The following is a 26,817-nucleotide window of genomic DNA, read 5'->3' on the forward strand; positions in this document are numbered from 1 at the left end:
CTGTGATCGCTGGCTCGGCCTGTAGGGTTAGGGTTTCAAGACCAACTCGTGCCGTTTTTTGGGGGGTTTAATATACACCAGATATAACTGCTTTACAATTAGTTTTGTTGTGTGAATCTATCATTCTTACACATTACAAAAGAAACACCTTAGGGATGAGTTCACCAGAAATGGAAAATTGATTCATTAACTTCTCACCCCAGTGTCAATGGAACAGAATAAAAAAAAAAATAGACTCTGGAAGCCCTGAGATCCCGTAATTGATTTGCGGAGATGTTATTTACGGCCCTTGAGCCCCGGTCGAGCATGTGAACCCACTTCTGGTGTTGAGATTTTGGTCTTAAAAAGAAGGCGAAAATAAATCTACTTGGGATCTCGGGCCTTTCTGAGACTTGGATTACAGCATACAGGGTGAATGGAAACATCTCGTGTTTTCTCTCAGTTGTTTTTTTATTTCTAAAACAAGTTCCCATCTCCTTCAGTTGTGTAGGAGATCCTCTAACACTGTTTTTATGGGGAAGCTCCAGAAATGTTCGGCGGACTGAGCAACTTCACCAAACTTTCCTTCGGCATGAGGGTGTGATGGGTAATGAGTTGATTTTTCAACTCACTACGGTTGACTAAGCTGGTACACAGAGTAAACAGGTTATATCATTGGGTTATTCTACTTATGCAGCTGATCAGCTTGGAGCTTGTTTGTATTCTATTGTACAGTTGGGGAGTTCATTCAAGTCCCCCAATTCATTAAAAATCAAAATCAGTCTACAATTATTTCTTAAAAAGCACATTTTCTCTGAACAAACATTAGCAATTTGAGCAGGCAGTTAAAATATTTCCAGACTGTCTAAATGTCACGCTGATTGATCCCCATCTCAAGAGTCGTCTGTATTGTTAAACTACAAAGAAAGGATAAGACGCATCACTGCGAAAATAGTCACGGAAACAGACCTTGTAAAATACTTCAAACAAACTGATTTGCATCAAAAACAGGCTCGAAACAATTTGATCAAATCTGTGGGTAGAAAAAATTAAGTCTCTATGACTATTATTTGCACACATGAGTTTATAGGAAGGTAAATATTTTACAGTGCTGACTTGAATAATCCTAATTAGTGAAGTAAATAGTTACTTAAGCACTATGATAAATGTAGCAGAGTAAAAAGCGCAACATTTCTCAAATCTCAAAGTAAAAAAAGAGAGAAATATTTAAGAAAAACAAAAGTACTTGCTCTAGATTCCACCGCCAAGTGTGCCACTGAAGTCGCACCAAGTTTGACAAGTGTGTGTTTTTCTGTAATCTTCAGTCAAAAGCCTTCAGTGCTGAAACCTCCCTGTTGCCTCTCTGTGTTCATTCACAGTCTCTCCACTGGGGGGCAGCACACACTGACCTGGAGTCTGTGTAGGAGGCAGAAGTTCTCCTGTATCATGGGTCGACTCAAGGACAAAACAGCTATTTGAAGGACAGAGATGACTGGAACCAAACTGCGATGACATTTTTATTTTTACTGATCATTATAAGCCAGCTGAAGTCACTCAGTGTTATTCCTGTTCTGTTAAGGCTTGACCTCCGCTAAGAAGTGCACTGATACCTCCGTGTGATTTTCTTCTAGTTGATGGGAATAGTTACTCCGTATCATGACGGGCTGCTAGACTTTGCCCAAAACTGCAAGCTAGATTTAAACCTTTGATTGCTGAGATTTATTAAAACATTTTTTTTTTTCCCGGATCTAGCCTCTCACCCTGAACAGTTTGAATCTTTATTTAGACGTGGAGAACAATGAAGGAAACAGTAGAGAGACTTTCTATTAGGTCCTGATCCTAGGCCAGCTCGTGAGCATGTAGTTCTATTTTTACACAATGTGCAGCTCATGTGGCACTAATTTTAATATAACAGAGGGCGAAACAAGCAGACACAACACTAAAACCGCTCTCATCTCGACTGTTCGTACCCAATATCGTACCCACGAGCTACAACGTCGGCCCCTGTGCACCTGCTCCTGTGAAATCTCTGCCCGGCTGTCTCCTGGAGATTCAGAGTGGATCTGTAACGTCTCTGATCTGGTCGACACAAGTGGCAGTGTAACCCCTGAGTCACTTACACGTCTCAGATCGTCGCCCCAAAAGAAAGGGACCAGTCGGACTCCACGCGCTGCAGATGGGGGTGAAATCTGCACTGCAGTATGACTGAAGCAGTATGACAGCAGTGTGACTCGCAGCCCCCCCCCCGTTACCCTCGGTGGAACAGTGAGCCGAGAGCCGGTGGAGGCAGATATTTGACGCGCTGTCACTTTAAACGTTTAAAGTTGGGAACACTTTACTTCAGTCTTCTTCAGCGGTAGATACAGATTTCATAACTGGTTCACAAAACACTCTTAATACATTTGTTAAAAGCTATAAATCCTCTAAGGCTGGTGGATAAACTGATATTTAGACATAATAGAGTAAATATATCTTTGTTGGAGATGTTTCTATAGTTTGCATATACTGAAAATGAATAAACACTTGTAAAAATGACATTCTAGTGTCATGTAAAGCTTTTGTTACAGGGCTGTATATCAACATGAATACTAAATAGCTTTGGCAAAATTAGGTGGGTGAAAATAAGTAGTTCCAAGTGCTTAAGTTAGAGTGTCTGTATGTAAACTTGAACAACTGAATTGGAGCAACTTGATTTTAACGTTTTGGATCTTCATAGTTATTGAAGTTTCAACGAAGTGTTTAACATACATTTTGCGTTCACATTCAAATGAATACAGCATGTATTACTTCTGTCGGAGACTTCCACATCTGCACGTGATAATAATGATTAACTTGTTATTCATATAGCGCCTTAAAAACGACAGTCTCACGGAATAATAAGTCAACAGTCGTGCCAAACGCAAGGAAGCCTCATCTAAGGTGAGTTAAAACAAGACGGCGGAACAAAGAATGTAAAAGCACAATTAATCAATCTTAGGAATTAATAGGAATAAAAGCGATTAAACAGGCAAAATCACAGAAAAAGAAAGAAAGAAAATCGATAAAAAATGCTAAGAAGACAACATTAATTCCCTTATTTAACTATAAAGGCACTCAGTAGAGCGCATACCTCCGCCAGCATCAAACCTTGATAGCCCTGCATCACTCAGTCCATGCATTAGTCCCTGAGAAATGTACAAAAATGTCAAATACTGCATTTCACAATTTTTAAGAGGACAATCCTGAATCCCTCTTTTTTATCTGGATTCAAACCAAAGGTTACTGAGGTTCTGTTCTGTGCCGAGACTCATCCTCCATCCAAGTTTGGTGGAAATCTGTTCAGTAGTTTTTGTGAAATCCTGCCGACAAACCAACACACACACACACACACACACAATCACTCACACACAGAAAAACAAACAGACACGGGTGAAACATAACCTCTTCGTATCAAAACTGAAGTTACAATCCTTCAGATTTCAATCACGGCTGGTTCAATGACACCTGTGATCACCATGGTAACAAGCTGTGTGATTTAAGACTACAGAGAACACTCTTTAATTAGCTACTTTGTCAGTAATATGACAGAAAAATAACAGCCGGTGTATCTGCAGAAAAAAAAACAGCAAAAGTTGTTTTTCATGAAAATGGCGGACCCTGCCACCAATGATGAAATCACAGAATGGCATTGCGTGGCTGTTACCAAAAATTGCCGACCATACATAATATTAAAACCTGAAATTCTCAAAGATTATAATTAAAAAGAGGTTAGACGCTGCTTTAATGTGACAGTGATTTATATTTAATTTGTGAGTTATTGTCCTGTCTGATGTACTTACTGTTTTATCTGGTACTCCCAATCTCATGTACTTTTTTTTTCAGGTTTCTGCCTTCTTGTTTTCTCTCTGTCATCCCCATTTTCCAATTCTTTTCAGCTGTTTTCTTAAACCACACACACACACACACACACACACACACACACACACACACACACCTCCCCGTAGCCCCGGGCCGTCGCTTTCTTTCACCACCGAAGCTTTTATTTCTTAACCGTCTCCTGGCTTACTCTCCCCTCTCTCTATTGATGCCTCTCCATTTCACAGCCCAGACCTCTTGCCTGCTGCCCTGCACTCTCTCCTGGCTACCACAGCGGTCTGTAACTGTTTCAGGCGATGACCGGTTTCCTTGTAAAGAGCCTCTACTTTTTCGCATCAGGAGAGAAATAAGGCGTCGAAAAAGCCATCAGGAAAAAGTGTGAACTCAAATATCTCTTTTAAAAAAGCAGTCTACAAGTCTGCACCTTAAAGAACAGATTATAAATATCATATAACGTATACATTATTCAATATCTTTTTGATATGAGGAGACTTGAACAAGTCATACAAGGAAGGAAAATAACAACAACCGCCTTCCCATCTCCTGCTGCACTAGCTATCCTTTATCAATTTTCTTTTCAGGTCAAGGATCACGCTTGTGGAATTATTACATTGACACAGCAAAAGAATCTAAATCCCTCAATAAATATAAATACAGACTTAAGACCCTTTTGATGAACAAAGCTGCCAAACACTCCCACATACAAACACTTGCATGCATACTTTATTTCGCCGGGTTCACGCGTGGCTCTAGGGATGGCGGTGTCAGCCGGTTGGTTGATTCATTCCGCCACTTTGTTCCAGACTCAACAACTATTGAATAGATTGCCATTAAAGGTTTGTCCAGATGTTGATGTACCCCAGAGGATGAATCCTAATGACTTTGGCGTCCCCTTGCCTTTTCTTGACTGGTTAAAAGAGAGGAGACAAGCCACTTAGGGAATTTGGAATAAAAACAGTCTTTGACACCAGACATGGCGACAGGCGGTGGTACGACACATTTCCCACCACGTCATAGTGTTAGCATCGTCATCGTGAGCATGTTAGCGAGCTTGTTCTTAGCATTTAGCCTGAAGCACAGCCAGTCTCACTAACAGGGCAGAGGCCTGTGTGTTGTGTTTTCTTCTTCCCTATGTGAGGGTTTAAGTTAACACTACGCAAATTAATAATTATCAGTCAGGAGAGGTATTTGTGTGCTTGTGTTTAATTTCTCGCATTGCACTTTAGAATTATACCTTTAATAAACAGAAATCGTCAATGTAGCTGCCAAGCTGAAAGCATTAGCGCGCAGCATATCTGAGGAGGAAACAAGCGTTCTACTGCATGTAAGTGACGTCTTCTCGAATCAGTTTTGTATCTTAGGGCCACCGGAAACTTGGATTATGTTTGTTTTCCCCTCATCTACTTGAGTTGTTTAGTAGAACGCTGTAACGCTGTTTTGCTGTGAAGCTCCAGAAACGTTTTGTGGGCTTACGAAACTTCACCCGACGATCCATCTGCATGAGAGTGAGTAGATAATGACTGTGTTTTCATTTTTTGGAGGAACCTCTTCAAACACAGCCTCACAGACCTATTATTATCAAATACTCTCATTCCTTTTTTCTTTACTATGTATTATATCTTCCTTCCGCTGCTTTTTAAAATGTTTCCTCTTTTTTTTTTTTTTGCCTCTTCACGCTTTAAATGTACATGTTTCAAATCTCTATATCGAGCTGTCCCGTGAGTGTTTGTTTTTATGTCTTCCTCGTGTCGCTGACAAAACTCAACTCGACTCCGCTGCACCGGGAGGAGATCAGGCTCAGGATCTCAGCCAGGAGCCGCTGGTGTTCCTTGGACTCCCCTCATCTTCGTAATCCTCCCCGTCTGAATGGAGAGCTTGTCATCCTCCTGTGTGGATGCTGAAGTTTCCCTTTATAGCACAGCCATAATATGAACCCCTTTGGACCCACTCGTTCTGTTTTTTCGCTTCTTTATTTGAATCAAAGCATCCGGTCATACAATCATCCGTCTGTATATGTGACCCTCAGACGTGTTTTGTTAATTAAAAATGATGAAAAGTTCCTCTCAAACAGCTGAGGTTTGCTCAAGATGGACGAGAGCACGAGTCCTCCCCGTGGATTGTGGAAAATACTTTGCAATCAAGTGATCTCTGATGATAATCCACAGGTGTGCATCATCAGAGATCTTGACAAGCTAATAATAAACATATGGTTCACTTGTTTTTAATTAGTGAAGTGATAGATAAGATTAGCAAAGTGTGTGTGTGAGTGTTTTAGAGTTTGAGTCACCCCTTGATGTGTCCCAGTTTGGTAAAATACTTTTTCTTTTGCCGTGTGTATTAAAGCTGCTTTAATCACTATTTTTTATATTTACAGTGGATGAAATGAGCGCCATATGAAAGATAATGCTTTGTTGAAGAACTATTACAAAACTGTATTTCCCATGAACTCACTAAATTAATATAATTGCTGCTCTTTTTTGGTAATTATCTAGTATATTAGCATTGAACTGTCATTCAGCTTAATTTTTATGGGTTTCACAGCTCAAAATGTAACTGTTTTGTTTCTCTCTCACTGTTTCTAGACACAGCAGGCAGTTTCCAGCAAAAGCTGCCTCATAAATCATCTGCATGCTACCGTTTTCCATCAGGAACAGCAAAGTCTACAACTACCTGGTGAACTCGTGGAGAAAACAGCAAAGTCTACAACTACCTGGTGAACTCGTGGAGAATTTACCAGCTAAAGAGCCACATGTTTCCCTGGTAGTGACCAAAAACAGAGCTGAAAGTGAAATTGCCAATAGGCTACTCCCACAATGACAGTCAAACTAAAAAACACTCTGTCCTGCATCTTTTATGAGTGCAAATGTTTTTATTGCATATTATTTTATACTTTCAAATGACACGTTTTCACAGGTAAAGGTTATTGAGGGGGACAAATTTCTCTTTCCCCTAGAAAGAATGGGTAGGAACCCCTATGTCACCACCGTTATTTCCATCCATGTCGTCAGTGCACTCGATAAAGTCCTCCTCTCCGCTAGGTTTGTCGCAGAAAATGGATGAAAAGGTGGACGACCTTCTCCTTTTATTGACGTCTGCCTCTTGCCTCCACTCTGCAGTTGAAGTCGTCCTTATCCTTCCTCTTTTTCATTTGGAAGGTCTACGTGACAATGATGACTTCTCAACAAACACACTCCCTCACTGTTGCCCTTAACGTTGTTTATTGTGATGTAAATTCTTAACCTTTGATTGCTTTGTATAAAATGTTTGTTTTTTATGTATTTTACTGTTATTTATTCATTTTAACTCATGAAAAGTTATTGTATTCATCCCAGTAATCCGTAGTGTAGATCTGAATGTGTTTGCTGACATTTTTTTTTTTTTTTTACAGGAAAACATTTGTCTCCGCTGCCTTTTGGGGCAGTTTAATCTCCATATTAATATTCATTTTTATGGATTTGTCTACATGCACATATACATGTCCCTGTCACAACAGAACTCGGCTTGTGATTCTCTGAGGGAGCTTCCTCGCAGGTTCACCTGTAACCACTGCTGAACAGGATGCTGCACGCCATGCTGATGCCTGTTGAATGCTAAAAAAAAATCTCAGCCTGCATCACAGCTCAAGTCTCCAGCGTTCATTTAAACAAACTTCAGTCTTTTTGCGTCATGCTCTTAGAATCTTTCAGTCTTTTTTTTTTTTTTTTTTTTTTTTGCAAAACTCCAGGCTGCTGTCTCCAGCCATCTGGCCACTCTCCCACACAGTCCAGATTTGTGAAGTGCCGCACTGACTGTTGTCTTTCCAGAAAATTCTCTTGTAGCAGCCAAGGGAACGCTGTAGTTCAGTTAGACAGGTCACTGGATCTTAGTCACCTCCACCGCCGTGGGTCCGTTGTTGCCTGTCGCTTGATTTGTGGTCAGACAAGCCACTCTGGGAAGGCAGCTGCACTCCGCCACCTCCTCGATATTCACAAGGAGCCCAAAACACTTTTCCAGTGAACAACTTTAAATTCTGCAAAAAATTAAATGAAAAAAAAAAAAAAACCAAGACAGAACATTCGTAATGCAGACTTGTACAGCACAGAGGAACGATTTACCTGCCTCGGGACTCCTCTTGTTTCATGGCGTATTACTGAATACTGCAGGAACAGTAAGTTATTCCTGTAGAGCTCCTTGTCACGCTTTGTGTTTAACTGATGGGACGTGACATCAAGTGTGCAGTGATGGACAGCAGGGATCCATTTGAGAGCTGCAGGGAGCTTAGTCCACATGCTTTTCTGATTTCCTGAGCTTTCTGACAGCGTCATGAATATTTGCCCAAACTGACATCTTTCACTGCGGTGACATTTTTTGTTTTATTCATTGTTTTGAATACTTTCCCTACTCTCATTAATTCTAAATACCTCATAGGGTGTGTAGCTTTTTTAGCGAGACATTTGAATAACAGCAGACCAGCAATTATTTTCTTATAATAATAATAATAATAATAGAAGCAGAACTTGAATCCCCATGCTCTCATCTTTGTTCATCAAAACATCTTTTGTATTTTTTTTTTTTGTCTCGAGCACCTGGAAAAACATTGAAATGGTGGTCGATTTGGTTGAAAAGTAAAGCGAAAACATTTTTCTTATAATAGCACAGTTGTCCATTTACCCCATTATCTTTAATAATACATAGATGAAAACATAATAAGGGAAGGAAAAATACTATTTGCAGTAATTACAGACATTTCTCAGAGCAGAAAAATAAGTTTAGGTGCAACAGATGACATAAATCCTTTTATGCATGGAGTCCAGTGCAGTGGACAGATATGTGGATGGAGGGGAGACATGTTGGAAATAGTACAACTGGAAAAACTGTTAAATCCTTTTATTTTTCAACCAAATAAGATGTTTGAAATGCTTTTATACACACTTCAATCTTGTTTACCTTCTACATTATTTAATGCAATTTTAGATTCTGCTTTATTTTGCACATTTTAATTCAAATAATGATACAAACTGCACTGAATTGTCTTTCAGCGTTATCTAAATATAGGCCCCATAGGCAGAATATACCCTTTGGTGCATCATACACAAAAAAGATGTCCAAGACAAATAATATTAAAATCCTGTTTAAAGTATTTCCATCTTCTCTAATTCAGCTAAAACTTATTATTGTATTGTTATTCTTGTTTTTACTTGCCTGACTTTCTGAGAATTAAAGGATTTTAACGGCTGTTCCAGAGTCCACTGCAGTGGACATTTACATAACTCTTTCAAAATAACGTATATATTTTTAAAAAAGTCATAAAAAATAAGTAATTGACGAGATCTTTCACTTTTTGAGAGTAAAAAATAACATCCGAAAAACATTATTACTTTGTGATTTAATGATTCATACGTGATAGGTTTGCTCAGTTCCATTAATGTGTGTCAGTAGCAGTAAAAACTGGCAGAGCTGAATCAAATGTAGCCATTATGCATTGTAATTAGTTGAACCTGTGTTTGACAAGTCCATCACAGATAATCTAGCAATATTTAAATTCCCAGGACATCAAGCAGACTAATAAGAGGAAATCAAAATCGACAGCAAGTTAGGAAGGTGGACTCAGATGGACGCAACTAAACACACAGTCACTACTCTGGGAAAACTATGAAGCTGTAAAGTTTGACACAATCAGGTGAGTGGCAGCTGCCTGTCCACCTGTCTGCCCTTGTTTCCAAACGGTTTAGGATTTGAAAAAAAAAAAAAATTATGGCAGACCAAGTAATTTATGCAGTAGTGTGCGTTTCTGTCAGGGGAGGGAGAAAAAGGCACAACATACAAGACTAGATCAAAACATTAACAAGCTTCTAAATGGAGATACTGTCCACCTGGTTGTGCCATTATGCCAATGATCCAAAGAGGATGGGACAGAGACAATGTTGCAAGCTGATCATATGATGGGTTGATTGTGATAGCAGTTTATAATGACCCATATTTATATTTGTTAGGCGGCGACCTCTAGTGGTCTAGCGCTGTGATTACTGCAGTTGCAAAGGAGGAAGTCAAGAAAGTCACGCAAAGTGGCTGTAGCCCCCAAACTGCTCCTGATGTGTTGAATTAGTGTAAGAATGTATGTAGGATGGCATTTGTGTGAAAGCAAAAGTCAGCTGTGAGTTATTTTAACTAAGTCACTAACATTGTGACATCAACCCAAACCATGATGTTTCCCTGAACTCAACCAAGAAGTTTTCTTGCCCAAACCTAACCAAGAACCTTCAAGAATACGACAAACGTCCATTACGTGTGTAGCTGGTATGCTGCAGTGCTTTGGGAACAGTGATATATGTAATTCACTATCAAGTGACCCATTCAGTCATTCAGAGGATGCCTTGATGTTGAACATCCCACTAAAGGATATGCCAATCACAACCTCCGGCAGCAGATAAGGCATAAAAAACCCAACATATTCATCATTGCCCCTGTGTGCAGCGGATTCATTTGCCCCACCTGCATTCTTGCTGAACAGAAAAATGAAAGAAAAAGTGAATCACAGCAAGTAGACACCACAGAGTTGCCACATATTGCTTTATTCATGATGCATCTCTGGTCTGTGTGTTATTTATGTGCTTGACAAGGCCCTCATTATCTCAAACCACTTTGGCGAACAAACCGTTGTGGCTCTCCACCTCCTTTTTCTTTTGTTGTTCTGTGCTTGTAAAATATCTATTTAATCTATTCATTAATACCACAAGTTATTGGTGGAATTAGTCATTTTGCTGTTAATATCTCTTATCTTATGTCGTGTACTTCGCACACTGCATTGCAGATCTAATAACATTTGGCAGAGCTTTAACTCCACTGTCCTTAGGGAACCTCCTGGCACTGCCTCATCAATATCACGGCCTGGTGGCAGACTCCAAAAAAAACCCCACAAAAAACAAAAGGAAAAAAAAAAAACCCAGCAGCAGATGAGATATGTAGAGGGTGCAGTAATTCAGCTTTGATAACTCACTATGCTGTCTTATACCGTTACTTTCAAGGTCAAAGGTTCATGGATGGTATTGTCATTATAAAGTAAAATGCAGGATTGCACAGTGACTTGCAATCGTTGCCCCAATCCGCAGAAACAACCTGATTATTTGGAGTAAAGAAATAGAATAGGGCAAAAAAAGGAAGCCCATAGACATGTATGTCTATAAACAGCATGTATACTTTGGGATGATTTGACAAGTTTAGCGTTGTTTCAGCAAACCTTCCTGCAGTCTGCCACCAGAAATGAATGCACTTTTATCAAATAAAACCACAGCCTGGGCTTCAGGTAAAAATCCTTATCAGTGTTACTCTAAAACTTGGAAGCATTACATACTGAGAAAATTCCAAGATTATCTGCAAATGATCACACTACAAGATTAGAGGATGCATCACAGCTGATGATATTAAAGGAATGCTCCTTCACAGTTTGGAAAATACACTTGTCTGCCGTCCTAAACAGATTTACACGAGCTGATCAATAACAATCTCATCTCTGCACATCCAGTACAGAGACGTGTTTTGTCTGGCTTTGCTTGGCACGGAAGCAGGACATGTTAGCCTAGCTCTGTCAAAAAAAGCTACGTTTGTTGGTAAATAACACAAATTGATGGAATCATTATTACGTTCTATATCAAGCAGAGCTATGTTAAGACAAAAAAAAAAACAAACCCTGCTTCCTGTTTGGCTTCCTCTCCACTGTTCTCTGGCAGGGAAAGCAGAGGTCATGTGCTCCAACACGTTCTCATCATCAGTGGCACTGGTACAGGGTATGATGGCATGGCAGACCTGGTCACAGATGGTACACTTAGGCGCCCCAGAGGCTGCACGCTGACAGGACACACACGTTACACAAGAAACACTGTTATCCTCTGCTTCCGCTTCAGGCGCTCCGAGCAAACACCTCCGTCAGGTCCTCCTCACTGATGTTTGTATCACTCGTTGGGTATCTGGCAGACTTTTTCATAGACCCGGATAATCTTGAATGATTGTAATAGAAGTTATTAAAGGACTATGGGTGCAGTAAACCAGATCTACAAAGCGCTCTCGTGTTTATTTTGGGGTTAAGTGTCCCTTTAAAATGCTGACAGTGAGAAAGTAGCAAACAGATAGATCAAAAATTTCACCCTAATTTTTTGAATGATGCCAATTCTCCGAGGAGTTGGTGTAAACAACGGAAATGCAGATGTGCTAAAAATGTAAAACTGCCCACAACCATTTTATTCACCAGATAATTGCACAATGTGGTGTGGAGCCTGAGTCTGTGTTTCCGTGTCTGCAGGGACATTCTCAACAGCCCCACTTTCCTTCTCCTTCCAAATTGACCTTATTGACTCAATCTCTATCTCTTTCTTGTGATAAAGTGCTTTTGGCAGATCTCATTAAAGTTAGACATAGCATCTTAAAGAGGCTCCCCAGAAACCCCCTTCAAGGTTTTGCTTTTTTTTTTTTTTTTTGAAAAAGTTCTTGAATCAATCAGACATTTTGAAAGCACCTGCTGTTAGTTGCCCTGACAGTCTTTAGCTTTGGCGGTTGAGAGTACAACAATGATATGACCCCCTGCACGCCAAATATCAAACTGCATAAGTAAACAAAAGAGAGCACAATTTAGCCATTATCTATAGATGACGAGGTCAGGTTATCGGGTAGTCTATAAAATTGGACCAGACTGAAATATCTCAACAGCTATTGGATGGATTGCTGTGAAGTTACATTGACATTCGTGGTGCCCAGAGGATGGATCCTAATGACTTTTGTGATCTTTTGACTTCTCCTCAAGCACCACCAGTAGGTCGAAATGTTACTTAAACATTTTTGTGCAGACGTGCATGGTTCTGGCCCATGCCCAGATCTCTTTCGTAGGAACTCCCTGACCAATCACACAGTTACACACTCATCAGTTCCACTGGAGCAGTTGGGGTTAAGATCTGTACCCTTTCACAATTTCCCCACCCAGATTTATCTTGAGGACCTTCTGGTCTCGAGCCTGCCTCTCTAACCTTTAGCCACCACTGCCCCTGGTTTATTTATGGTTTTGAACACAGTATATCAACTACTATTGAATGGATAGTCATGACATTTGGTGTACACATTCACTTCCCCCTCAGGATTAATTGTATTAACTTTACCAGTTCTTTAAAGATATACTATGTACTAATTCTGCCTTTAAAATGACCAAAGGCTTGTTAAATATCTTCTTGAATTACATATTAATGTCGTCTGAAATTTCGTTGACTGTTGCTACTTCAGGGATAGATAAGCTTGCGGATGAGACTAAACTTAGTGCGAATAAAACCATAAAACATTACCTTGTCTGTGAACATTTGTCTAGCATCTTTTATGTTGTTAAATGAATGAGTGATCATGAGTCTGACTGCAGGATAGTGTTTGTTCACCCCAAACAGACAGATTTACTGTGCATTAGCTGTAAACTAGCAAGCCGTTTAACTTCAGGTCAACTCTCACTGCGCTCACCACTCACCAGAGACTCCGGTTCTCTCTCTTCTTTTCCCATCTCACCTCTGTAATATTGCTCGGGTAGTAAAGTACATTTCACCTACAGCACCAGTCAACACTGCTGCAGCCAGGCTGACGAACGGGATTGAAGACAAATGCACATGTGTTTATTCTTTCAGAACGTCTGGCTCTGCACCGGACTCCCTTCCCCAGACTTAGCTAACTCCATGTCCGACCCGCCACACACAACAATCTGCCAGCATCTTTTGTTTTTATAGTGAGATCCCCTAGTGACAGAACTTGCATATTGTGCATTAAGTCATCATCAGGTTAAAGTTTGTTGTTTATGAAGAAATACCTGCTAACACGCTAAACTATTATGTTGATCACTGTAAATCACTGTAACTACCTTAGCATTTCTCCTTTGCTCAAAAACACAGAACCCCTATCATGGCTTTAGACTCTCATATCGTTATATCAAACACATTTTCCTGCTCATGTATCAAATGTCAGGTGCCCTTGACTTTCTAATTTGAATGGAAGGTTGGAAGTATCACTGCACAGTTGCAAAAGATTTGTTTTTTAAAGTGCCTGCCTTTGGAAGAAGTAACCAGCTATTATTTCCCTATTTCAGGAAAGTGTGTCTTTGTTCCATCAGCATACAGTAAACACAGATCTGAAGCCTTCACATGAACGTTCAGACGTGTGACAGTAGCTGACACACTGCTCTGCCATCCATGAAGAAACTGCAGGAGTGGGATGGCAGTGAGAAGAGTGTTTGAAATGAGACATGCAAGAAGAAAGAGTGCGAAAGAGGTGGAAATACACTTTCCTAACGGAGTGAGTTGAGGAGGCTTTCCAGAATCTGGGATGCAAACACAATCCCCAGAATTTTCAAGATATCACAAAGAGAAAGATTTAATATTTTCTGAGAGAAATGTGCTGGGGAGCTGCTAAATATAGCCGTGTACTTCATACCCAAATTGAAAGAAGAAACAGAGCGAGAGAAACAAAAGCAGCCTGCATTTTATCATGATATTTAGTGCTGTAACTCGTCTAATTTATCACACAGTGGGCAGCAATGATCATGTTGATATTGCTAATCCTGTTAACACCACAGTAAGTTTTTTCTTTTCACCAATGATGTGACCATACACTGTATATTCCTGTATACAAAAAGTATTCACATTTCACTGCCTTTTTGTACCCTCCTCCATAAATGCAAAGACAGCTCTCTGTTTGTTCTGCCAGTTTCTTTTTTGAAAAGATGTTGAGAAGGAGCCGTGCCATCTTCTGAGCAAAGCTCTCTTCAGTCTTCAGGTAACTTAAACTACAGACATGTCACTGCTGGAGACGGTGTTCACGCCGCAGAGTCACGCATTTCTTAAATGTCAGTGCTTCTTTGTTGGTGAACTCAGCTCCCTTCCCTCGTGTCACTTAGCTGCCAAGCATCTTTTTTTTTTTTTGAGTGTGTCTGATTTATTCTTTTTTTCCATTTTTTTTTTTGGGAGACTATTTCTTGCTCCAATTTCTCTTGACCTCCATATTGCTGAGTGGTGTGTTTCTCTCAGATCTCATTATTAATCATTTCAGTCGGACAGGCTGGAATCAGAGTGTGGGTTTTGTGAATTCCCTCCTGCAGCTTGACGCGAGTAACTGTCAGTGTGTTTACCCATATTTCCTGTGTGGTTCCATGTATTTGTGCAAATTGCATACAAAGGACAGAATATTTGCCCCTCAGGTGGTTCTTTTATTAAGACTTCAGTTGCTTCTACTGCTCTTTTTCGATGCAAAATTATTGTCTTTCAGTCTCTCTTTGTGACAGCTACTGCTTTACGCTCAAATTTGTTTTTAGAGAAAGCCATCTGGAGGTTGTGGACTCCGCTGTTTCCTATGACTGTGAGGAACGATGGTCAGGTCCCCGGTGTCCTTAATGGCGAAAGTTTCTTCAGACGAAGTGTCCATCCTGCAAACGAACGCACCTGTGTCACCCGTGGTTTTTGGCATATCATTGCCAAAAAAACACAGCAGATGTATCAATGATGAGTATGCAAAATTATTCATGCCCAACTTTCCGCTCAAAACCTGATATTTATTTTGTTAAATTTGGAGGCTTTGGAGTTCCAAACATCATCCATCTTCCCACCCATTCATTTTGTTTTTGTTTACATAGACTTTTTTTCCCCCCCACAATAATTTACACTGATTCATGAATTTGACTCATCCCGGATTATAATGAATGTGCCAAACACTGGGGCTCGCTTTAGTGTAATTAGAGAATTGTCAGTGCCAGTGCAGAATAACTCTGCTTCTCCTTGGTCTCTTTATCACAAATGAAACAGGTGACCTTTAAATCTATCGAGGCAAAATGTCTTCATTTCTGTGATTTTGTTCATTCTCAAGGTTATATGCATCAAATATCTTAATTTCCCCCTAAATCAATACAATGAAAATAGAACATTCTTTAATTAACTTTTGACTTTGATGAGCAGTTCATTACGCAGGACAAAGTAACGGATATCAAACCACAAAGCAACTGAATGACGCAGTTTCTGCAGTGGAAAACACACGATAAGCTGGTTGGAATCTATGGGAGAGGATTATCTGCATTACACCTGCGTGCTCTCTCCGGGTTTGCCAACCACTTGTAACTGAGCGGTGAACTGTTTCATGTCAATCTCCTCGAGGCTAATGAAGATGAGCTTTGACAAAATCTTAACTGGGAGTCTGAGCCTCCAGTCACTGAGGGGCCTCTGGCAAGAAACAGTTGAAAGCAGCAAATTAAAGGATGCGTTCATAAAAAAGAAAAAAATGCATGAAAAATAAATAATATGCTTTGTTACTTCAACTTCATAGCCCATAAAATAATCAAACTTGAAAGTCTTTTGCAACATTGCTTTAGTTTTTTTGATTTTTAACTAACTATAAGTTTACACAGTTTTGGTGTGGAAAAGTCTACACAACAGAAATAAAAATGTCTTCAAACATGAAATGTTCAATAACAAAGAACTGTAAAACATTTGCTCTAGAACAAAACAGCTGTTCAGTAAATGTAGTCGATTCAAATATAGTCTTTTTCCTCTAAATTGTTGTGAAAGTAAAGAACAAGTAGTGTACCACAAAATTATACATCAGTACAGTAGTTGAGTAAAGTCTACTTGAATAAAGTTTACTTCCACCAATTCACTGTAAGCACATTTGCAGGTCAAAATTTGAGTGAAGCAGATTTAATTGTTCTAGGCATAATTGTATACAAATAGTCTATTACATTTTGACTAAAATACTAAAGTATATTCTATCAAACTTTTTCTCTTTCCACTCCTCTTAAAAAAATGTTTTTACACCTGTTTTTAAAACCTAGAATAGATTAACAGCACTCCTTGTCAGCTGTTACACATTAAAATTATTAATATCAAAAAGACACATTTTTTGACTGAAATTATATTTGACATTTTTTAATATTATATTTTCAGTTTTTCAGTAAATTACCCCAAATGAGTGAAACAGCGCCCCCTTAGGTTGTAACCGCTCTTAAATGTTATCCACTCTTGGTGGTGAACGATGGTATTGCACCCTTAAAGCCAAGTCAGAGGGACAAGCCAGGTGCAGCAGCAGACTTTGATTAAAAAAACAAAACTAACGTCCAGCTAAAGATTAGCTTGTAGAATATAATGGTGACGACACGGCCAGTCCGTCTGAAAAGAAGTGAGCGGTGAAGTAAGCTTTATTTTAGCCTCACAACAAATATTATTAAGTTAAAATTTGGATAAAACAACCAAGCGTTAGCTTGTTTTCGGGAGTTTTATTCGCGTTATTAGCTGTGGCGTTTTTGTAAAACTAGCTAGTTAGCCAGCAGCAACTGAGGGACGAGATGATCAACAACAGGTGCAGAGAGACATCAAATATGGACCACTTCATCCCCGTGAGAGAAAGAAGGTATTTCCCTCTCTTTGTCTTTTTATGACTGACTGACTGACTGTGTGTATTTTACGGTTCGCTGTGTGGGTGTCATGGAGGTCAATGTTGAGTTATCAGTGGTGGTAGAGCAAGCTTCCAGATCCACACAGGCCTCCATTGACTGACTGTGCAGTGTGTGGTTCAGCTACTCGGTCAGTGGCTTATAAAATCTATCAAGGTTTATGTTGTTCAACACAAAAGTAACATGAAGATATAGTAAAGACTGGAGCTGTCAACCTTCAAGTCAGTGCCATATAATAATACTCTCAGGGCAGTAACCAGTTTCTTTCTATTTATTTGTCTTTCATCTACATATTATTTATTGTCCATCATGCAACTGACAGAAAAATAGTCAGACTGCATTTAGTAGGAACAATGTTCCATGTCAAAAATACTCTGTATTAATATTATTTTAACTCTAACTTGGTTGCATTTTCCAGTCCTTTACATGATGCCACTGTTTTTTTATGGAAAAAAACCCCCCACAATATAAATCATACACATATCATTGACATTTTTGTTTTTGCACTAAATGTGGTCATTTATCAGTTGCATGAGGCTTAAGTTTTACTATGAGGCAAAGCAATGCAGCACACAATGTAAATATAAAATACTAGTCAATTGCCCTATTTAGTGAAAAACAACAAGAACTGATCCAGGACCACAGAATGAAAGCTTGATGACATGGGATGCAGGATTTTGCTCTGTAATGATATTGGCGATGGAAAAAAAAAGGTTGAATGGACTATACAGTTTTAGTTGTCCGTGATATACAGTCCATCATAGACATATTATATGAGCTGAGGTTGAAATGTAAAACAATAAAACATAACACCTTTACCAAATTGCATGCATATTCATTAATACAGCCCAATTATTCAAAAATGAAAGTTAAAAAAAACACAAAATGTATCAATAGTTGGATGATGGTTAATCAGAGCCCTTATTTTAGTTAATGTCGACCAGTCAGCCTCCTACTACTGTCTCCATTATTAGAACAAAGTCCTCATCCTCAGTTGTTTTGACTGGTAATCCTGTGCATCCTATCCGTTTCGCTCTGGCCTCCTCCTTGTTCTGCTGCTCTTCGGAGTCACTTCTGTGCTGTGAGACACTTAAAAGCAGTGTTGAAATATTCTGCCGGGATGCACAAGCTTTATTTGCACTCCATGGCCCATCCTTGTCATCAGAGGTCTTCTGTAACTGTGAGGTTGGAAAAAAAAAAAAAAAAATCAAAACCTGTTTTTTCTCTCTCATCCACTCCCTTCTCTCACTTGTACTGTATTGTTGAGTTGCCTCTGTACAAGTCTGCTCCTTCCTCCTATCACTTGCCTAACATTGTTTATTCTACATTTGTGCTACTTTCTCTCGACATATCTCTACTATTATTTGTACTACATTTCTGCTCCCTTCTCCTGTCAAATGCAAAAGATTATGAATGTTCCCTTACATTGCCAATAGAGTGAAAAGAAGTAGAATCATGCTTTGAGCTAATACCGTCCTGGTGAAAAACATTACATTACATTAACTATACATTTATACTGCATTTCTAAAACGTGTTTTGTCATATTTTAGTCAGTAAAAACATTTTGTTAATGAGTACTTGCCTTTGACGAATGTAACAATGCCCTGTAACCATTTCAAAAGATCAGGTTAAACAGAAAAAAGCCTCCTCCTTACTGCATAAAGATCACTACAGATATTTCTACTAAGAAATGTTTAAACATTGTTACAAGTGGGATTCATGAGCCCAATCCATAGACATCTGGTCTCACATCTCCACACTGCTGTACAACTGCAGGAGCAGCAGAGAGGGCAGACATCCCAGCCCATCCCTGTTTTACAACCCTTACATCTGTGATGTCAGCCCCACTGGCACGCTGAGCCTGACAGCTTAGTGAATTGACAAAGATTTCAATTCTTTGCCTGAAGCACAGGAGTTTTGAGGGTTACATGCTGCACAGCGGCAGCCATTTCTTAGACATGTGCCAAAATGTTTGAAATATGGCACACTTATACTTCAGTGGATGCGGTAGTACTGTAAAGGATAGAAATGGGAGAAAATGAGGCAGAGGAAGCAAGAGGCAGCCACCAGGCCTGTTGTTAAATGCTTCACATTTGCTTATTCGTCGAACAAATGGCAAACTTTGCACACTCATAAGGAACAGTGCACAAGCCTTTTTGAGCAAATATATACATATAGGTCATTGTACCATTCATAGATATATGACCAGACTCTCTTTATTCTTCTTCTGTCTGAAGGAGCTAATGAAGACAATGAGTTTGTGTGATGCATCTTGTGCAGATGTGTCGGTTACACAGCCACAGGAGGCTGATCAGTCCAGAGAGTGACAGCAGCCAAAAGCCCCCTCTGAGACGCTGTTAACACATTTTAATCATGTGGGCTGAGTTTGCCTCTACTGCACAGCAGCTGTACATTATCTGAGGAATGGTCATTAAGCTTGGATTCACTTTGCATGTCACGTTTCTCATGGATCCATTACAGATGTTGGACCCTATCTGAACCCAAGATGCTTAAATTGATTTTTATCTACTGGAGGACTCCAGCAGCCCTGAATAGACTCAGGGATAATTAGACTTAATCCAAAATGTGGTCGACTGGAACAGCCCCTATTAGAGAGAGAACACCAGCAGCTGCATGATTAGTTAATAAGCCACCATTGTTGAGAAGAGCAGCAATATAACAATTTTGTCCTGAAAACAAAAGTGAATTCGTAGAAACTAATTCAGAAACTAATTTGCTTAGCTTATAAGCTTCAAGGACTCATTTGTGGAAACAGTTCCAAGTCATGTTTTCACCTCCTGCATCAACAATAATCCGTATCCAACTGGGTGACAAGGAGACTTTTTCTCACCAATCAATTTCTCCAAAAATAATTGTAATTTAAACCAATAATGTTGAGGATACTGGTTTCCATAAAAATACTTTTTTCCTGCAGTGATTACCACGTTTCATCAGAGCTGATACCAGGTATGCTCAGTCAGAAGCTGGCCCGGCTTTGCTGGTGTTAATAATTCCATGATGAATAAATAATTTACCTGATTCAGTGCCAGAGAAAAAACATACAAACAAGGTAAGAAAAAGAGATAGAAGGGAGAGAGTGATAGAAAGTAAAAAAGAGAGAGAGAGAGGGAGTGTGCATATGGATAGAAAGACAGGACGATCGCCTTAATGCAATTCAGTTGTTCATCAGTTAAGTGCACTCAGCTACACTGTCTGCTGTCTACACTGAGACTACAGTTTCATTGGCCTGGCTGATATGCACACTAAGAATGCAATTATCAGGCTATAATGTGAGTGAGCCAGAGCGGACACTGTTTATATTTCTGTCTTCCTGTTTTCCCTGCCTAAGATCATGATGTCTATTGAAAATTCTTGGACTCTAGATTCAGAGATTACTGTCCTTTGGCTGCTGCGGCACAGAAATTACCCTATTTGCGTGACAAATAAAGGAATTCTGATTCAGTACATCACTGTCCTCTCAGCAGTTTTACTGACCTTTGTAGCAAAAAGAAGGACCTCTGTAGTCGACATTGTCTCTTTAACACTGTGTACTTTGTCCTATGTTAATTAAAATAATAGTCTGTATTTCTGTGTGTAGGTTAACTATGTGCTGCTCATTTTTTCATAAAATATTCTGTTATTTTTGTGAGTAAATCTCTCATCAAAGCAGAGTATACATACATATATAATAGTTTGATCTAATTTCTTCCCTGGCGCTTATTTGTATTCATGACAAATATGTTGACTTACCCACACTTGGATCCATGGATTTAAGCTTGCTTGTGTGCTGGGGTGGTTTACAGATTTCTTTAGCTCAGCCTCAGGCTAGACGCCTCAGGTAGACCTCCTGACCTCATCAAGATGAGTGACAGGAACTTGACCAAATAACAGGGAGTAAAGGGGAACACACTGTGCTGACTCATAGTTCCATTATTTATATTCCATTTAACCATAATATGGGTTAAAGTTTTATATGTAAATAACATTATTACAGTGTAAGTTCATGGGAGGAGCATCTACATTGTATCTGGTTGTGTTTGTGGAACCATGTGTTGAGAGCCCGGGCGGAGGAGAATGCAGTGTATGCACCAGTGCTTTCATTATCCAGCAATTACTGATTTTTGAATAGTTTACCTGTTGAAGTCCAACGTATTTATTCTCCTGAGTCATGATGTCTGGTGAGAATAATTTCCTCTAGTGATTTTGAACACAGATGATTGATCCTAGGTCGTCATACACTTTGAGTTGGTGATGCGTGGCATCAGTGGTCTCCGTGAACTGTTTTTAAGTTAAATAAACATAGATGATATTCAACCAGAGATCCTCCCATTTGTCTGAGACTTTAAAACCTTCCCACATCAGATTATTTTTCCCTTGGTCTGCAGCATGCAAGTCGGTGTACAACCTTTAATGCCAACTGTTGCATCTACATAGGCGGTGTTGGCCTGGTGCTACATAAATTATTCATGCATATTAATGCAGGTTTATTCAGTGATTTTCACAGGTACAACGTTGCTGCCGCACCACTTCAGTGCTAACAGCTGGAGTTTTAGAATATAGTTTGTTATAAAAGCACTTTTAGCTTCTTCAGTTTTACTTAGAAAATATGTTGACTGTGTTTAAAGGTGACAGTTGACATAATCCATGTTGTAGCACTGTCTCCTAAGAATCTCTTTAATGTAGATGAAAATATGTCTTCCTTGTCATATAGTATGTATATGGTTGTATAGTTTTGCGTGATGCAAATTATTTATCAGAAAGATTTGCATGCCAGGAATTTGATTGTCATACACATGTGAACTGTAGAGAAAATATTGACAAGCCCATACCTGAAGTTTGACATGTTCAGTTTTTGTTTAGATATTTAGTTTGATGTCTGAATATTTTTCCCAAAATGCCCGTGTTAAGTGTTTTAGAAAGGCATTGAGAATCAGCCACAGGATGTAAAGATTTGAGATGTAGAATCACAGACTATGTAAATATTTGCATCATCATTCTTTGAGTGATTGGGGGTGAATTAATACATTGGACAAAGGTACTTTAAAAACTATCTATCTAATCCGTCAGTAATGATGTTTGTTCCTGCTGGCAGCTGTGATGTTGCCTCTAGAATTTAGATGTGAACTGTGGATGAGGTAGAGGGCAGAAAAGACAGCATGAAATGTCCTGTGTCTGTCAGGAGGAGGGAGCGAGGTAGACGGAGGTCAGCTGTACACAAGAACCTGTGTGCTTGCACATGATTTAAAGCACCGCAAATGTCAAACTGGAATGATGGATTTCCCACATTTCCCCCATGATTCTTAATAATCAGCAGTGGTTGAATATAGCAATTGCATATAACAAACGTTCTTTATACTCTGGTGCAGCAAGCTGTAGGAGTGTAACAGTATCAGGAGTAGTAACAAAAATCTAATAATGTTTTTATTTTATACTAGAGCGCTGCCTGTACCTGTCAGTCATGCACCACATCCATCATTGAGATCTGGGCTCTGTCCCCTATGCCTTGTTTCTTCGTCTCATCGGCCGGTTTTCACAAGTCATGGTAAATATCATTGATAAATTATGCAAACTTTTACACTGTATGAAGTTTTCTCGTTAATCTAATAGACTGGCTACCCCACTTTGTCACACTGACAGTGGTTATGTTTTATCAAACATGATAAATCACTGATGACACCTGTATGAGCTCAGATGTCACTGATGGGCGTGGTGTTAGATTAATCAGAGACAAATCCACTGATATTTGTTGGGTACTCGATGTCAGCAGGTGTCATATTGGTGCATCTTCATGTTGTCTTTTTCAGTGTTCGCTTTCTTTAAATATTACCAATGTCAGTCATGAACTACTCTCGCCTGATCTGACTACTTGATACGCAGTAGGATGTGACTGATGTTGGGATGTCAGTGTTAAACAGAGCAGGACTTTAGATGTGAAACACACAAGGTTTTTTTTTTGGAGCCAGACTGCGTCTATGCTACTCTTCCAAAAACCATGAGGTGTGCTGTCAGGCCTTATCCAGAGGGATTTCTGTAGCAAAGGTTTGCTGTACCTCTGACTCTACATGTTTTTACCAACGATGATGAAACATGAGATCAGCTCCAGTGGAAAAAACCCCAGAGAAACACAGGACCCTCAAAGCAAAATCAGGTCATGTACAAGAAAATGGTTGGGCTGTGCAAAGTATGACTGGCAGAGACCCATGGGCACAGGATGGGGGGAAAGTAACTAGCATCTGTATCCTTAAAACAAAGGATGTCTGAAAAAGGGAATTTTAGGGCAATCAAGACATGGAAGCCTCAAGGACCCATGTGAAATCCACAGCCAAAAATAATCCAGACAGGAGGCAGTGGTACAGCTGGGAAAACAGTAGAGGGATGACAGGGACAAATAGAGACATTTTTCACCAAACTCTGAGTCACATTCAGGAGACCAAAGACAAACTTATTCAGCCGCTGTTCTTCCATGTCTCTAATCTCCAAGACGCACACACACACCAGCTTTGGCAAGTCTACATTTATAAGTCACTTTATGAGATCAAATGATAAGTGTTGGTCGCAGTATAGCTGTGACAGTATTTTCTTATCCCGTATCAGGAGTGCTTTATCATGCACTCCATCTCTTTACATTAATAGACACGTTTGGATCGTCTCGCTGTATGTGCCCGGTCACTCTGAAGCGTACTTAAGACACATACTTACTCCTCATGAAAAAAAAAAATAAATAAAAAAAGACAAATTGAAAGATGATTTTTTTTCTGCGCTTGGAGGTTAAGATAAAAAGAGGAGCTTTCTATTGTTTAGGGAGTTTTGTCTCATTCACTCTTTATAGATCTTCAAATTTGTCTCACAGCAGAAAAGCACAGTGTTGCTCTAGTTTGATTTAATTAGGTAGGTTGGTCTGATTATTCATTTATTATTGTAATAATCCCTAATGATGAAATTATTCACAGTTTTGTCTTGAATAGAGGCATTGTCTGGCAGTTCATTTAGTCAGATTTCATTCATAAGAATAATTAACAGCAGGGTTTTATCTTGATTAACAGTGTATTAATGGACTATGCCTAATTTGTTACATGTCGGCGTGGATTATGCCACAAAATGGGACAGCGGGTCCTGTTAAAAGTTGAATTACAATGGACTTTTTTTCAGTGGGCAATAGGTATACAATCCCTCTTACAAGAACTATTATCCAAGTTGGCCAAGTTAGCTGTTTCCCCCTATTTCCAGCCTTTTTGCTCAGCTAACCTGATAGCTGAATGCATGTATTATTAAATCACAATTTTCCTCAGCGCTTGTTTTTAGAAGCCCATATCCTGAAATGTTAATCATTCCTTTAAGTTTTGGTTTGTCAAAATCTCTCCACCTACATTAAATTGTGTAGGAGGTATAATATATGAAGAATTAATTAGCTTATACTTCTATCTTATAATCACACAAACTGATTTATATTCCCTTCTACACAAATGCAAGTTTATATCTAAACATCATACTATAGTCAGTTGTTATTGCATCCAATATACTAGAATACATGTTTTTCTGTCTGCCATCACTGCCAGCTCTTTGATCAACAATAAGATGAGTTCCTTTATGTTATTTCACAATGTTCTACATTCATAAACTATTCCCTCCCAAGTCTCAGTTCTTGACACCATTCAGGCACAGAGGGGATGAGCCTTACACACAGAATAGCTAATATACCAGCTCAGAAATAGAGGAGTAATACCAGAATCCCTGTCTTGTCATTCCTCACAAGCTTAGTCTTGCTTTTATCTTTGATGTTCACTGTATCCTGGTATAATGCAGCACTCATGTCTCTTTATCCACTGTGTATCTGGGTTGACTCGGCAATAGAACACGTATATAGTGAGATGATGTTGTCAGTTTGTTCAGGAAAAATAGTGTCACATTCTTGCAAACAGTGATTGGCGGGGTCAAGTACTGCGTTTCCACTGCATGGTACCGCTCATCCTGGTTGAGGTTCCAAGTGAGCTGAGCTGATAAACAGTTAGAGAATCATCACTAGAATCCTCATTTACGTGACAGACCAACCAGTGTTGCTTCATCCTCTGCACTCTGAACCAGGATTTCCCAAATTCTCCTGTTTTTTACAGCAGTCTTTTATCTTGCTATATTCAGCCTTTTTTGTAATAGGTTTGCAGTGATGTGAGTACTGACAGTTATTATACTCTACCATGTACATTTGCCTATATACAGTATTGAATTTGATCAGCTACCATAACCATTAATGTTATTAAATATATGTTTATCTCAAGTTTATATTATGTCAAGACAAAATGTTTGCTTAGCCAAAAAGAAAAAAAAACTTCTAATTTCATTCCTTTAAAGCAGAACCACCCAAAGATGTAAGATTCAGTTTGACCTGGCAGATTGTTATGGTGAATATAAGTATTAAAAGAAAATTATATTAATATATTTCCTGTTTTATTTCTGCTCTTTCAATATGTAGGATACTTTTTTTCATTGTGTGAGAATGGCAAGCAGAGTGATACTTTGCACCAGAAGTCAGTCACTTAAAAGAACTTTAGATCCTAGTATCATTATGCATCTTAACAGTACAATACAATATAATATGTGTTTCCTTTTTTCCTGTGGCTCATCATTATGTTTCAGTTTTGACCCTCCAAGGAAAGGAGATTGGCTTGCCTTTTTTAAATGGTAATTGTAACTGATAATAATAACAATGGTGTTACTGTGAAACTGTGATCTTAGACCACTGCAACCATATTTTGAGTTTGTCTCCTTGCTGTGGCGAACCCATCCCTTTAATGTCCATCATTGTTTCAGTGGTTGTGTTCTGTTGAAGATGATGTCTTGGCAGTCTCATCTCGCTGTGACAATCAGTTAAAAATCCCACTTTTCTTGGGGGGGGCTGTTATCTGCTATAGAAAACAAAACCAAGAAAATTACCTGATAACAAAAGTGAGTCGAGCTGAGTTGAGCGGAGCCAAACCATGCAATGGAAACTAGAGCTGAGATTATAAGTCAGTTAATCAACAAGTCAATCCAAAGTAAATTATTTGCCAACTATTTTGACAATCAGGTAAGCATTACACATAATATTTAAGGCAGAAGTGTTCCAGCTTCTTAAATGTAAAGATTTGCTGATTTTCTTTGTCATTTATCATAATGAATGAAAAGTTTGACATTTATAGACTAAATTTGTAATTAATTTATTGTGAAAACAAATATCAGATTGACCGATAATAGAAGTAATTATTAGTGTCAGCCCAAATGGAAACTTGTCTGAGGTTTGTTAAAAAATGACAAAATCTGGCCTGAGGCTCAGTTGCTCCGTCTCTCAGGACCTTCGGGAATGTTAATACAAACTTTGTACCAAAGAAAATGTTTTTAAGCAGCCCATCACTCTCTGTGTCCGCCAGTGACATTTTCAGATATAAAAGCTCTCTGCAACTTTAATCAGAATAAAATAATTTATATTCTCTTGACAGGAAAGCAATTCTGTGTGATTGTCAGACAGACTGTTGGATTTCAAACTGGAATAATCTGTTTGTCATATTGAGCATTCAACACCA

The 26,817-nt window shown here is 39.1% G+C and overlaps 1 long non-coding RNA gene across 1 annotated transcript in view; it reads left to right on the forward strand.

Moving 5' to 3' along the window:
• The first annotated feature begins 16,871 nt into the window (after nt 1-16,871).
• The window catches only part of LOC119030180, a 112,110-nt gene continuing 102,164 nt past the window's right edge, over nt 16,872-26,817 (forward strand). The window contains exons 1-2 of the long non-coding RNA XR_005078197.1: nt 16,872-17,220; nt 22,699-22,805. This is a non-coding gene — a long non-coding RNA (uncharacterized LOC119030180). The remainder of the gene's footprint in view (nt 17,221-22,698; nt 22,806-26,817) is intronic.

This window comes from Acanthopagrus latus, chromosome 12 (assembly GCF_904848185.1).
Source record: "Acanthopagrus latus isolate v.2019 chromosome 12, fAcaLat1.1, whole genome shotgun sequence".
NCBI classification, from domain to species: domain Eukaryota; kingdom Metazoa; phylum Chordata; class Actinopteri; order Spariformes; family Sparidae; genus Acanthopagrus; species Acanthopagrus latus.